General features: G+C 42.9%; 1 protein-coding gene across 3 annotated transcripts in view; it reads right to left on the bottom strand.

Moving 5' to 3' along the window:
* The window catches only part of erbin (erbb2 interacting protein), a 150029-nt gene that overhangs the window by 117142 nt on the left and 17473 nt on the right, over positions 1–15414 (bottom strand). For all 3 annotated transcript variants that reach the window (XM_045691888.1, XM_045691890.1, XM_014137072.2), the window contains exon 2: positions 13078–13153. The gene's annotated coding sequence lies outside the window, so the exon portion shown is untranslated. The remainder of the gene's footprint in view (positions 1–13077; positions 13154–15414) is intronic.

Here is a 15414-nt window from a genome sequence, read left to right as displayed (position 1 = left end):
GATATAAATATGAACTTGATTGAACAAAACATGCATGTATTGTATAACATAATGTCCTAGGGTTGTCATCTGATGAAGATCATCAAAGGTGAGTGCTGCATTTAGCTGTCTTCTGGGTTTTGGTGACATTATATGCTGGCTTGAAAAATGGGTGTCTGATTATTTCTGGCTTGGTACTCTGCTGACATAATCTAATGTTTTGCTTTCGTTGTAAAGCCTTTTTGAAATCGGACAGTGTGGTTAGATTAACGAGAGTCTTGTCTTTAAATGGCTGTAAAATAGTCATATGTTTGAGAAATTGAAGTAATAGGATTTTTAAGGTTTTGAAAATCGCGCCACAGGATAGCAGTGGCTGTTACGTAGGTGGGACGAATTCGTCCCGCCTAGCCTAGAGAGGTTAACTACACATGGTTGATGATATTACTAGGTTAACTAGCTTGTCCTGCGTTGCATATAATCAATGCGGTGCCTGTTAATTTATCATCGAATCACAGCCTACTTCGCCAAACGGGTGGTGATTTAACCTGTTAGGGCTAGGGGGCAGTATTTGCACGGCTGGATAAAAAAATGTACCCGATTTAATCTGGTTACTAATCCTACCCAGTAACTAGAATATGCATATACTTATTATATATGGATAGAAAACACCCTAAAGTTTCTAAGACTGTTTGAATGGTGTCTGTGAGTATAACAGAACTCATTTGGCAGGCAAAACCCTGAGACATTTTCTGACAGGAAGTGGATACCTGATGTGTTGTATTACCTTTAAACCTATGCCATTGAAAAACACAGGGGCTGAGGAATATTTTGGCACTTCCTATTGCTTCCACTAGATGTCACCAGCCTTTACAAAGTGTTTTGAGTCTTCTGGAGGGAGATCTGACCGAACAAGAGCCATGGAACGATGATGGCCCATTAGACACCTGGCGCGCGAGTTCATGTTGGGTACCCTCGTTCCAATACGTTATAAAAGAGAATGCATTCGTCCACCTTGAATATTATTCATGTTCTGGTTAAAAAAGGCCCTAATGATTTATGCTATACAACGTTTGACATGTTTGAACGAACGTAAATATATTTTTTTCCCCTCGTTCATGAAGTGAAGTCCGGCGGGCTTAGATCATGTGCTAACAAGACGGAGATTTTTGGACATAAATTATGAGCTTTTTTGAACAAAACTACATTCGTTATGGACCTGTGATACCTGGAAGTGACATCTGATGAAGAGAATCAAAGGTAATGGATTATTTACATAGTATTTTCGATTTTAGATCTCCCCAACATGGCGGCTAGTCTGTATCGCAACGCGTATTTTTCTGGGCGCAGTGCTCAGATTATTGCAAAGTGTGATTTCCCAGTAAGGTTATTTTTAAATCTGGCAAGTTGATTGCGTTCAAGAGATGTAAATCTATAATTCTTTAAATGACAATATAATATTTTACCAATGTTTTCTAATTTTAATGATTTAATTTGTGGTGCTGACTTGAATGCCGGTTATTGGAGGGAAACGATTTCCTGAACATCAACGCCACAGTAAAACGCTGTTTTTGGATATAAATATGAACTTGATAGAACTAAAAATGCATGCATTGTCTAACACAATGTCCTAGGAGTGTCATCTGTTGGAGATTGTAAAAGGTTAGTGCATAATTTTAGCTGATTTTATGGTTTTGGTGACGCCTGTCTTTGAATTGGCACAACATTACACACAACTCTTGTAAATGTACTGTCCTAACATACTCTAAATTTATGCTTTCGCCGTAAAACCTTTTTGAAATCGTAAAACGTGGTTAGATTAAGGAGATGTTTATCTTTCAAAGGGTGTAAAATAGTTGTATGTTTGAAAAATTTGAATTTTGACATTTATTTGGATTCAAATTTGCCGCTCTTGAAATGCACCTGCTGTTGATGGAGTGCACCACGGGTGGGACGCTTGCGTCCCACCTAGCCCATAGAGGTTAACAAAAGCGCATTCGCGAAAAAAGCACAATCGTTGCACGAATGTACCTAACCATAAACATCAATGCCTTTCAATAAATCAATACACAGAAGTATATATTTTTTTTAAGAAATTCATGTTAGCAGGCAATATTAACTATGGAAATTGTGTCACTTCTCTTGCGTTCATTGCATGCAGAGTCAGGGTATATGCAACAGTTTGGGCCACCTGGCTCGTTGCGAAGTAATTTTCCAGAATTTTACATAATTATGACATAACATTGAAGGTTGTGCAATGTAACAGCAATATTTAGACTGAGGGTTGCCACCTGTTCTATAAAATACAGAACGATTCCGTATTTCACTGAAAGAATAAACGTTTTGTTTTCGAAATGATAGTTTCCGGATTTGACCATATTAACCTGTTAGGGCTAGGGGGCAGTATTGACACGGCCGGATAAAAAACGTACCCTATTTAATCTGGTTACTACTCCTGCCCAGTAACTAGAATATGCATATAATTATTGGCTTTGGATAGAAAAAACCCTAAAGTTTCTAAAACTGTTTGAATGGTGTCTGTGAGTATAACGGAACTCATATGGCAGGCCAAAACCTGAGAAGATTCCATGCAGGAAGTGGCCTGTCTGACAAGTTGTGTTTCATCTTGGCTCTTTTTATTGAAGACTGAGGATCTTTGCTATAACGTGACACTTCCTACGGCTCCCATAGGCTCTCAGAGCCCGGGAAAAAGCTGAACGATATCGAGGCAGCCTCTGGCTGAAACACTTTATCGCGTTTGGCAAGTGGCCGATCAGAGTACTATGGGCTTAGGCGCGTGCCCGAGTCGACCCCATGCTTTATTTTCTTTCGTCTGTTTACCTAAACGCAGATTCCCGGTCGGAATATTATCGCTTTTTTATGAGAAAAATGGATTTTAAACAGCGGTTGACATGCTTCGAAGTACGGTAATGGAATATTTAGAATTTTTTTGTCACGAATTGCGCCATGCTCGTCACCCTTATTTACCCTTTCGGATAGTGTCTTGAACGCACGAACAAAACGCCGCTGTTTGGATATAACTATGGATTATTTGGGACCAAACCAACATTTGTTATTGAAGTAGAAGTCCTGGGAGTGCATTCTGACGAAGACAGCAAAGGTAATAACATTTTTCTTATAGTAAATCTGACTTTGGTGAGTGCTAAACTTGCTGGGTGTCTAAATAGCTAGCCCTGTGATGCCGGGCTATCTACTGAGAATATTGCAAAATGTGCATTCACCGAAAAGCTATTTTAAAATCGGACATATCGAGTGCATAGAGGAGTTCTGTATCTATAATTCTTAAAATAATGTTATGCTTTTTGTGAACGTTTATCGTGAGTAATTTAGTAAATTCACCGGCAGTGTTCGGTGGGAATGCTAATCACATGCTAGTCACATGCTAATGTAAAAAGCTGGTTTTTGATATAAATATGAACTTGATTGAACAAAACATGCATGTATTGTATAACATAATGTCCTAGGGTTGTCATCTGATGAAGATCATCAAAGGTTAGTGCTACATTTAGCTGTGGTTTGGGCTTATGTGACATTATATGCTAGCTTGAAAAATGGGTGTCTGATTATTTCTGGCTGGGTACTCTGCTGACATAATCTAATGTTTTGCTTTCGTTGTAAAGCCTTTTTGAATTCGGACAGTGTGGTTAGATTAACGAGAGTCTTGTCTTTAAAATGGTGTAAAATAGTCATATGTTTGAAAAATTGAAGTTTTTGCATTTTTGAGGAATTTGAATAACGCGCCACGGGATTACACTGGCTGTTGAGTAGGTGGGACGCAAGCGTCCCACCTAGCCCATAGAGGTTAATGACCAAAGGCTCGTATATCTGTGTTTATTGTATTATAATTAAGTCTATGATTTGATATTTGATAGAGCAGTCTGACTGAGCGGTGGTAGCAGGCTCGTAAGCATTCATTCAAACTTTACTGCGTTTGCCAGCAGCTCGTAGCAATGCTTGATTCACAGCGCTGTTTATGACTTCAAGCCTATCACCTCCTGAGATTAGGCTGGCAATACTAAAGTGCCTATTAGAACATCCAATAGTCAAAGGTATATGAAATACAAATGGTATGGAGAGAAATAGTTGACGCGTCATAATTCCTATAATAACTGCAACCTAAAACTTCTTAACTGGGAATATTGAAGAACTGGGAATATTGAACCATCAGCTTTCATATGTTCTGAGCAAGGCACTTAAACGTTAGAATTTTTACATGGCACATACTGCACTTTTACTTTCTTCTCCAACACTGTGTTTTTGCATTATTTAACCTAGGAATTTGATATTTGAGCATGTTTCATTATTTATTTATTTGAGACTAAATAGATTTTATTGATGTATTATATTAAGTTAAAATAAAAGTGTCCATTCAGTATTGTTGTAATTGTCATTATTACAAATATATATATATATATATATATATATATATAAAAATTGGTTGATTAATCGGTATCGGCTTTTTTTCGGTAATCCAATAATCGGTATCGGCGTTGAAAACCATAAATCAGTCGACCTCTAAAATATATTTTATATTTGAGATTCTTCAAAGTAGCCACCCGTTACCTTGATGACAGCTTTGCACACTCTTGGCATCTGGAATGCATTTCAATTAACTGGTGTGCCTTGTTAAAAGTTAATTTGTGGAATTTCTTTCCTTAATGTGTTTGAGCCAATCAGTTGTGTTGTAAGAAGGTAAAGGTGGCATACAGAAGAAAGCCCTATTTGGTAAAAGACCAAGTCCATATTATGACAAGAACAGCTCAAATAAGCAAGGAGAAACAACAGTCCATCATTACTTTAAGAATTGAAGAAGGTCAGTTAATCTGGAAAATTTTAAGAACATTTAAAGTTTCTTCAAGTGCAGTCGCAAAAACCTTCAAGCACTATGATGAAACTGGTTATCATGAGGACCGCCAGAGGAAAGGAAGACCCAGCGTTACCTCTGATGCAGAGGATAAGTTCATTAGAATTACCAGCCTCAGAAATTGCAGCCCAAATAAATGCTTCACAGAGTTCAAGTAACAGACACATCTCAACATCAACTGTTCAGAGGAGACTGCGTGAATCAGGCCTTCATAGTCGAATTGCTGCAAAGAAACCACTACTAAAGGACACCAATAAGAAGAAGAGACTTGCTTGGGCCAAGAAACATGAGCAATGGACATTAGACTGGTGGAAATCTGTCCTTTGGTCTGATGAGTCCAAATATGAGATTTTTGGTTACAACCGCTGTGTCTTTGTGAAATGCAGTGAACGGATTATCTCTGCATGTGTAGTTCCCACTGTGAAGCATGGAGGAGGTGTAATGGTGCTTTGCTGGTGATACTGTCTGTGATTTGTTTAGAATTCAAGGTACACTTTACCAGCATGGCTACCCCAGCATTCTGCAGCGATACTCCATCCCGTCTGGTTTGCGCTTAGTGGGACTATCATTTGTTTTTCAACAGGACAAGACCCAACACACCTCCAGGCTGTGTAAGGGCTATTGGGCCAAGAAGGAGAGTAATGGAGTGCTGCATCAGATGACCTGGCCTCCACAATCACCCGACCTCAACCCAATTGAGATGGTTTGGGATGAGTTGGACCACAGAGTGAAGGAAAATCAGCCAACAAGCGTTCAGCATATGTGGGAACTCTTTCAGAACTGTTGGAAAAGCATTCTAGGTGAAGCTGGTTGAGAGAATGCCAAGAGTGTGCAAAGCTGTCATCAAGGCAAAGGGTAGCTACTTTGAAGAATCTCAAATATATTTGTATTTGTTTAACACTTTTTTGGTTACCACATGATTCCATATGTGTTATTTCATAGTTGTGATATCTTCACTATTATTCTACAATGTAGAACATGTAGAAAAACCTTTGAATGAGTAGGTGTGTCCAAACTTTTGACTGGTACTGTATGTGAAATTATTTTTGATTTAGAATAGACAATTATCATGCACCTGTCAGAACAGGAGCAGGGGAAAAGAATACATGTAATTTATGCACTTAAAAAAAACATTTGCCTGCACTAACAATTCTCACAAGCCAGGCAAATTAAATTGATACAAATTACTTTGCTTGTGATGCACGCCGCTCAAATGATACAAATCTAAGAGCCTGAGCGCAACGGACAACGATACAGATGTAACCATTTGCTATTTAATGTTATATCTGAGCGTTACAAGTCAACATTCCATATGCATTTCGCGGCACACCTGAGAGTTCCTCGGGGCACACCAGTGTGTCGCGACTGGTCTATCAAGTGGTATCCTGAGAGTTCAACATGTCCGTAGATCAGCCACAACACCACGTCTGGTTAATATTCAACAGTGTTGAGGCCAGGCCAGGCAACCTCCTGCAATAGAAAATACACTGGACGGGAGTGTAGTGAGGAAGGGTGGACTGAGCACTATCAGAGATCTCTGTTGTCGGGGCCTCCCGAGTGGCGCAGTAGTCTAAGGCACTGCATCGCAGGGAGACCCATGGGGAGGCGCACAATTGGTCCAGCGTTTTCCGGGTTAGGGGAGGGTTTGGCCGGCAGGGACATCCTTGTCCCAATGCACACTAGCAACTCCTGTGGCGGGCCGGGCACCAGGCGTATGGTGTTTCCTCCAACACAATGGTGTGGCTGGCTTCTGGGGTAAGTGAGGAATTGTGTCAAGAAGCAGTGTGGGTTGTGTTTCGGAGGACTCACGGCTCTCAACCTTCGCTTCTCCCGATTCCGTACGGGAGTTGCAGCGATTAGACAAGACTGTAACTACCAATTTGATACCATGAAATTGAGGAGAAAAATGGGTAAAAAAAAATGTAATAAAAGAATAAAAGAGATCTCTGTTGTCATCATGGATGAGCTGCTGCTGTTCTAAAGGGCCCGCTGGGATTTATAGCTTCTAATGCAAAGGCATTCATCAGCAGCAAACCCATGCATTCAACCTGGATCTCAAACACAGCTTTGTTTCTTTCTCTCCATTTGTCTCTTCGTCTCTTTCTGGCGCTCTTTTCCCCGGCTCTTCCTCCCTCTTGTGCTTTTTCTCATTGTTCTTTCTCATCTGCTCTTTCCTCCTTTCTCTCCCACTATCACTGTCTCTCAGCAGCCCAGCACTTAGCCAACAATGAGGCTACACTTCCCTGTTTGAAATTAAACAGTGGCTTAAGAGGATTCATCTCTGGAGAAGCCGGCTGCGTTTGACGTGTAGCGCAGGGTATTTGTTGATTAATAAGGGAGTGAGAGCGCCTAAAATGTAGAAACAACATTGTGGAGGAGAAACAGAACTCTTCTACCAATCAAATGTTATTAATTTACATTCTTCTCATGAAGTGCTTCACAGTGACCCGGCTTTAATGTGTCTTCCGTCCTCATATAGGCCCCTAGGCCTGCGTTTACTCTTTTTACAGAGTGTTTGATCTCCCGTACAGCCTCATTCATTAGGCCAGGTGGGGCTCTCGGAAAGGGGCTGATTGGTCAGCAACACCAGTCCAATTGGGCACTCTGGAGCAGGCCTACATGGGGGAGAATCTCTGGCCTGGGCAGAAATGCTTATTTCAGCTGCTACCACAGATAGAACAGTAACAGTACTGTAGTGTAGCCTACAGTACCATCTTCCTGGAATAGACTCTTAAAGGGAATCATGAGTCTTTACTCACCAAAGTAACAACACAGTGTGGTCAAAGACTTGCCTATATCTAAACATAGTTATGTTTTAGCGTTTTTACATATTTATTAACTTATTTCCGGATATCTTCGGAACTACCCACAATCCACTATTTCTCAACGTCATATGGAGAACCGGTGCTACGAAGCCAGTTCCAGCTGGCTAACGTTAGCTACTAGCGATGTAATTCCATTTACATTCCAAACCAAGTGTTGGCGCTGGCGAGCTACTATGTACATCCACGAAGAAGAAACCATATAAATTATTTTTCTCCTGTGCGTTTGGTAGTGGTAGTCGATTGAGCAAGTGAGTGTTGTAGTAGTTTTCCTTCGTTTGTAGCTAGTGCAGTAATACCTACACAGTGCAGTAATACCTACAAGGACAGGGTTTGTGGCCAAAAATGAGAAGCAAGCATTGAAGTCAGAACGGTTTGTCCGGTTGAAGCGAGCGGTTTGGCGTATGGGAACCATGCGCACGTCTACTGTATGTCGTGCTCATTTCACCCCGGAGGACTTCGATGGCTTAGTATAACCAGTGGAAGACAGGATTTGGAATAAGACTGACTGAAACCAGGTGTTGTGCCAAGCGTGAATGTGAAGCTTGCAGCCTCTATTTCCTACTGACCTGCCGGTACATCACGAGTGTCAGCAGTAATGGAGATAAACCATGTCAATTCTATGTGGATCTACCTCACTATATCGCTATTGGATTAGCTAGCTGACTCTTCCGCTGAAGGCCTCTCCTTGGCTCTTTGACTTTGGTAGCCAACTCAGCCGTCAAATCGGTAAGTCTCCACTCTTTCTACTTTATATCGGCTGGATTTTTTTGTGGTGTTCTGTGGGTTCCTGCCTATTCTAGTCTAGTTGTTCTCTGGCTTACGACTTAGCTATGCGACTGTAGTGGTTGGCTAGCGAGGCTAGTTAGCTGGCTAGGCTAGCAGGCTAAAATAACTAACTTTAGCTGGTTGGCTTGCCGGCAAATTAACTGCATATACCGGTAACACTTGATAACTGGTTAGATGGCGTTATGTACTTCCAAAACATTGGTTTACTTTAATGTAGCTGTAAGCTAGGTGTTGATAGCAACTGGCTGACTCACGCAGTGCTAACGTTAGCAGGCTAGTAGGGCTAACTTTAGCAGACTAGTTGGCTAGCAACCTTGCAAGCTGATTTGTAACAATGAATTCATAGAGTATTTGCTTGTAAGTTGGTTAAAATATACATTAGTGAGTCATGTGTGCAATTGTTTTAGTGAGTCATGAGTGCAATTGTTTTGGATTAATTTGAAGTTTTACATTTGAAGTTATTTCTGTTGCCGTTTACATTATAGGAAATAGGCTAGCTTGCCGGGTCCTTCATATTACGTCACACCCCACAAATGTTTTTTTCGGCATGACTTCGGCATTCTGATCAGTTTTATGTAATAACTAGAAAAATCTAAAAATTAGGTAACTTTGCATTGGGACTTTTGATGAGTATTCTAATGCAAATTCAGATGTTACGTGTGGGTACGTTTATGCTACCTACGCTTTAACAATTTCTGTGGGTGGCAGGGAGAGAAAAGCAGGGAAATATTGCATGGCACATATTCCTGTTATGGTCCAAAAGAGAGCCATCAGTTTCACTCTGAATGGGTCACAATAATAAACTCAGCAAAAAAAGAAAACATCCCTTTTTCAGGACCCTGTCTTTCAAAGATCATTCATAAATATCCAAATAACTTCACAGATCTTCATTGTAAAGGGTTTAAACACGGTTTCCCATGCTTGTTCAATGAACCATAAACAATTAATGAACACGCACCTGTGGAACGGTCGTTAAGACACTAACAGCTTACAGACGGTAGGCAACTAAGGTCACAGTTATGAAACTTAGGACACTAAAGAGGCCTTTCTACTGACTCTGAAAAACACCAAAAGAAAGATGCCCAGGGTCCCTGCTCATCTACGTGAATGTGCCTTAGGCATGCTGCAAGGAGGCATGAGGACTGCAGATGTGGCCAGGGCAATAAATTGCAATGTCCGTACTGTGAGACGCCTAAGACAGTGCTACAGGGAGACAGGACGGCCAGCTGATCGTCCTCGCAGTGGCAGACCACGTGTAACACCACCTGCACAGGATCGGTACAGCCGAACATCACATCTGCGGGACAGGTACAGGATGGCAACAACTTCCCGAGTTACACCAGGAACGCACAATCCCTCCATCAGTGCTCAGACTGTCTGCAATAGGCTGAGAGGCTGGACTGAGGACTTGTAGGCCTGTTGTAAGGCAGGTCCTCACCAGACATCACCGGCAACAACGTCGCCTATGGGTACAAACCCACCGTCGCTGGACCAGACAGGACTGGCAAAAAGTGCTCTTCACTGACGAGTCGCGGTTTTGTCTCATCAGGGGTGATGGTTGGATTCGCGTTTATCGTCGAAGGAATGAGCGTTACACCGAGGCCTGTACTCTGGAGCGGAATCGAATTGGAGGTGGAGGGTCCGTCATGGTCTGGGGCGGTGTGTCACAGCATCATCGGACTGAGCTTGTTGTCATTGCAGGCAATCTCAACGCTGTGCGTTACAGGGAAGACATCCTCCTCCCTCATGTGGTACCCTTTCTGCAGGCTCATCCTGACATGACCCTCCAGCATGACTTTGCCACCAGCCATACTGCTCGTTCTGTGCGTGATTTCCTGCAAGACAGGAATGTCAGTGTTCTGCCATGGCCAGTGAAGAGCCCGGATCTCAATCCCATTGAGCACGTCTGGGATTTGTTGGATCGGAGGGTGAGGGCTAGGGCCATTCCCCCCAGAAATGTCCGGGAACTTATTGGTGGAAGTGGGGTAAAATCTCACAGCAAGAACTGGCAAATCTGGTGCAGTCCATGAGGAGGAGATGCACTGCAGTACTTAATGCAGCTGGTGGCCACACCAGATACTGACTGTTACTTTTGATTTTGACCCCCCCTTTGTTCAGGGACACATTATTCCATTTCTGTTAGTCACATGTCTGTGGAACTTGTTCAGTTTATGTCTCAGTTGTTGAATCTTGTTACGTTCATACAAATATTTACACAAGTTAAGTTTGCTGAAAATAAACGCAGCTGACAGTGAGTTTAGAATGTCCAGACCTCAGAAAAATGAATTAGGCCTATTATTAAATAACTGAAAAGCTGTTTAGGACAGCAATGAATGACACAGTTATGGACCAGTTATTGACAAGCTGTCTACCGTGCAAGTTATTGACAAAAGGTGTTATACCTTTGTTACCGATGCAATCTTTCTATTGCAATGTGCAATCTACAGATCACTTTGCAAGCACACAATCACAAATAAGCAGGCAGAATGCTGGCCCGCGTAGATGGAAACAGAAAAGTCTGAGCCTTTCGGGTAAAACACTGGGGTAAATCACAGATGGAAATGTACCATTAATTAAAATATATCTTGCAACACTAGGTTTTCTGAAACAACTCAAAACTTTAAAAAAGCTTTTTATGCGACAGTATAGGATAAGCACAGCCTCTCCTTGCAATTTGTCTACCCTGGTGTTGTTTATCAGCAGAAAGTTTAACCCCCACACTGTGTGTAGATTGAAGTCTGTAGGCATGTATTAAGAGTATGTAGGTAGGCCCACATTTGCAGTCAAATCATTGCATCTGTTCCTCTATGTCAGGGTTCTGGCGGCCCGCGGGCTGAATTTGGCCCGTGGGTGGTTTTATTTGGCCCAAGTTTTCATTGTTGGACATAGACTGTAAAACACCAGAAAATCAGCTCCAAGAGATTTTTAGTTTGGAAATCTGTAATCAAGTATTCAGTGCTATCTGTGCCGCAGTGCTAGCTGTGCCACTAGAGATCCTGGTTTGAGTCCAGGCTCTGTCGCAGCCGGCCATGACCGGGAGACCCATGGGACGACGCACAATTGGCCCAGCGTCGTCCTGGTTAGGGGAGGGTTTGGCCTGGCAGGGATGCTCTTGTCCCATCGCGCTCTAGTGACTCCTGTGGCGGGCCGGGCGCAATGCACGCTGACACGATCGATAGTTGTACGGTGTTTCCTCCGACACATTGGTGCGGCTGGCTTCAGAGTTAAGCGGGCATTGTGTCAAGAAGCAGTGCGGCTGGGCTGGGTTGTGTTTCGGAGGACGCACGGCTCTCGACCTTTGCCTCTCCCGAGTCCGTACGGGAGTTGCAGCGATGGGAAAAGACTGTAACGACCAATTGGATACCACGAAATTTGGGAGAAAAAGGGGAAATAAAATAAATACATATTATATCAGTTTAGGATTCTTGTGGTCAATTTGCAGTCTACAAATCAACAACCTCTGCATAATCAAAACAGTTGCTTTGTGAGACGGTTTTCACAGTTAGCCATTGTTATGTAAATGCTAGATGAAAAGTACCAGTGGCCTGCCTTTGGCCCCAAGTGAGAGCAGGTCCGCCGGAACCTTGGCCAAGTGAGACATGGGTGCTGGCATGCATAGATGGAAACCGAAACGTCTGAGTCTTCTGGGTAAAACACTGTGGTAAATCCTGTATGGAAATGTTCCACCACCATGGCACATTTACCGCAGTGTTTTACCCAAAAGGCTCAGAAGAGTGCTGCTGGTGTGCTTATGCAAAACATGAGCCCAAACCTGACAAGCATCAACAGGAGCAGCACCCCACCCTGTTCTCCTGGAGGCCAAAAGATAGGACACATTGGCCGGCCAAAGTGTCTTAAATTACAGATTTAACAGGCGTGAGAGCAGTCTTGAGTCAGACCTCTTGATCATGTAGATGAGCGAACACAGAAACAAGCATGTTAACAACCCTTTCCAGGCCTTATTGCAAATTCCATATGCTTGAGAACGCTAAAGTCAGAACAGTAACAGAGCAAGGCAATGAAGGCTATGGAGGATCCAAAGATTACCATGTTACAGAAAAGATACGTGAGCGGTAGTCTAGCAGGCCATTACACAGAGCTAGGCTCAAAGTCAAGTCCAGCAGGCCATTACACAGAGCTAGGCTCAAAGTCAAGCCCAGCAGGCCATTACACAGAGCTAGGCTCAAAGTCAAGCCCAGCAGGCCATTACACAGAGCTAGGCTCAAAGTCAAGCCCAGCAGGCCATTACACAGAGCTAGGCTCAAAGTCAAGCCCAGCAGGCCATTACACAGAGCTAGGCTCAAAGTCAAGCCCAGCAGGCCATTACACAGAGCTAGGCTCAAAGTCAAGCCCAGCAGGCCATTACACAGAGCTAGGCTCAAAGTCAAGCCCAGCAGGCCATTACACAGAGCTAGGCTCAAAGTCAAGCCCAGCAGGCCATTACACAGAGCTAGGCTCAAAGTCAAGTCCAGCAGGCCATTACACAGAGCTAGGCTCAAAGTCAAGCCCAGCAGGCCATTACACAGAGCTAGGCTCAAAGTCAAGCCCAGCAGGCCATTACACAGAGCTAGGCTCAAAGTCAAGCCCAGCAGGCCATTACCTTACCTTGTCATTTATGACCCGGGCTACTGGATCCCAGCTGGTGGCAGGTGAGAGACCCAACAGCAGCACAGGTGCTTATCTGGAGAAGGGAATAAGCAGATACGTTGGTTAAGTACAGAAACACTTACGCTAAATCTTCTCATAATCTTAGGGTTAAGCCTAAATGGCCTGTTACCCTTATTAGACAGGATTATCCCAGCCAAATTATCTTTATCTACTTAAACCAACATGGAGAAAGATGGGGGGGTTTATGTGATGTAAGGATTTTGCAAAAGAGCTGTTTTTGTTAATTGCATTCAGTGATACTCCGGAGCTAGGAGTCCAGAATTCCACCATACCCCACTCTGAGGCTATGCTCATAAAATAAACAGTTTCTCTGAGGCAGTGCATAGGCCTACATTTCATTGTGTCTTTTTACATATCAACTCCAATTTGAAAAAAAACTTCAAATATGCACCAGAACCCATATCTTGGGTAACAATGACATTTGAAAAACACAAACAATGCAGTGTTTACAAATAGCTTATTAGGCTACATTGACTTTTGAATCAATTAGGGATGCAAATTTCGGTCAATTTTGCTGCCGACTAACTGACCCTCATTAACATATTTTTCAAACAGTAAAATGAAGAGACCAACAGAAAATACTATCAGAGATCTGCATATAATGACGAGATGCTTATGTTTCTGCCCTGACAATGGGAGTCTTCCCAAGGCTGTAAGGCAGGCGACAAGCTTAGGCCCAAAATAAACCCATAGCAATGTATTGGCCATATTTTCGACATATTTTGGTGAGAGTGAAACCTCCCGCTTTGCCTCTTCCTATCTGATACTATGCATGATACAAGGACACGACAATTTTCATTAAGAGCTTAATGGAAACATGCAACAATAGCAAGCCTATCGTTTTACTGTTCAAAAGGCTACTGCCTATTATTGAATTTGCAACTCTTACAATGAATAATACAACGTAATCTTCAAACATTTGCCTAAATGCAGTTCTCGGAAAACACCGTTCTAAACCTATTGCGAGCAGTTGTTACAGTAATTGAAATCTCCATTAGAAACTTAGAGGGTGAATCTAATAGCAACAACTATGATGGGTTACTAATATAGGATCCTGCTTTGGCTTCTGGACAATGAAAGAAAGTTGATATGAAATCCAAGAGAACAGGAGAGAAATTCTGGTTAATGGCTTGAGGAAGTCTTTATAAAATAATTGCCTCGTTTCTACGGATGGATTTTTGCAAGGCTACTTTGAAGCAAGGTAAAACATGCCTCGCTATTTGAAGTAAAGTAAAACGTTCAGGTTTCAAACAATTAAACCACAGACAGAGCAATGAGACAGATATTACTACCAAATATATGGTAGTGAGAGGAAGCCCAGTGGCCAGCAGTGGGAGAAGATGGAACGAGATGGATTTTGGCAGACGTTCTGCTAATTTTCTCATTGATTAACATTTGATCTCAATACAGTTTGCAGTTCCCAAAACTACCATCTGTTACGAACAGAGTGGACTAAGTTTTGTAGACTTTACCCATTGCCAAAGTAAAAAAACAATGTGTTGTTGTAACGCCCTGGCCATAGAGAGGGGTTTTTTGTTCTTTATTTTGGTTAGGCCAGGGTGTTACATTGGGTGGGCGTTCTATGTTCTGTTTCTATGCTTTTATATTTCTTTGTTTTGGGCCGTGTGTGGCTCCCAATCAGGCACAGCTGAAGTTCGTTGTTGTTGATTGGGAGTCACACATAAGTGCATGTTTTTCCATTGGGGTTTTGTGGGTAATTGTTTCTGTTAGTGTTTGCACCTGACAGGACTGTTGGCTGTCGGTTTTCTATTTTCTTGTTTTTGTATAGTGTTCACGTTGTTCAATTAAATATTAAATGATGAACACTAACTCCGCTGCGTTTTGGTCCACTCTCTCTTCAGACAGCCCTTACAGAATTACCCACCACAAAAGGACCAAGCAGGAAGGAAGGACCAACGGCAACGGTATGAGGGAACACGGCTGGGAAGGATGCCCGAGAGGCAGCCCCAAAAAATGTTTTGGGGGGGGCACACGGGGAGTGTGGCAGAGTCAGGTTGGAGACCTGAGCCAGCTCCCCGTGCTTACAGGAGGCAACGTAGTACTGGTCAGGCACCGTGTTATGCAGTGTCCCCAGTACGCGTGGAGAGCCCGGTGCGTTACATCCCAGCTCCTAACATCTGCCGGGGGAGATTGGGCATTGAGCCAGGACGGGTTGTGCAGGCCGTGCGCTCTAGACCTCCAGTGCGTCTTCAGGACCCGGTCTATCCTATGCCTGCGCCCAGAACCAGGCCTCCTGCATGTCTTCCCATCCTG

The sequence above is a fragment of the Salmo salar genome, chromosome ssa01, assembly GCF_905237065.1.
Source record: "Salmo salar chromosome ssa01, Ssal_v3.1, whole genome shotgun sequence".
In the NCBI taxonomy this organism is placed as follows: Eukaryota; Metazoa; Chordata; class Actinopteri; order Salmoniformes; family Salmonidae; genus Salmo; species Salmo salar.
The sequence above is the reverse complement of the archived record's forward strand: the minus strand, read 5'-3'. Positions and strand labels throughout refer to the sequence as shown.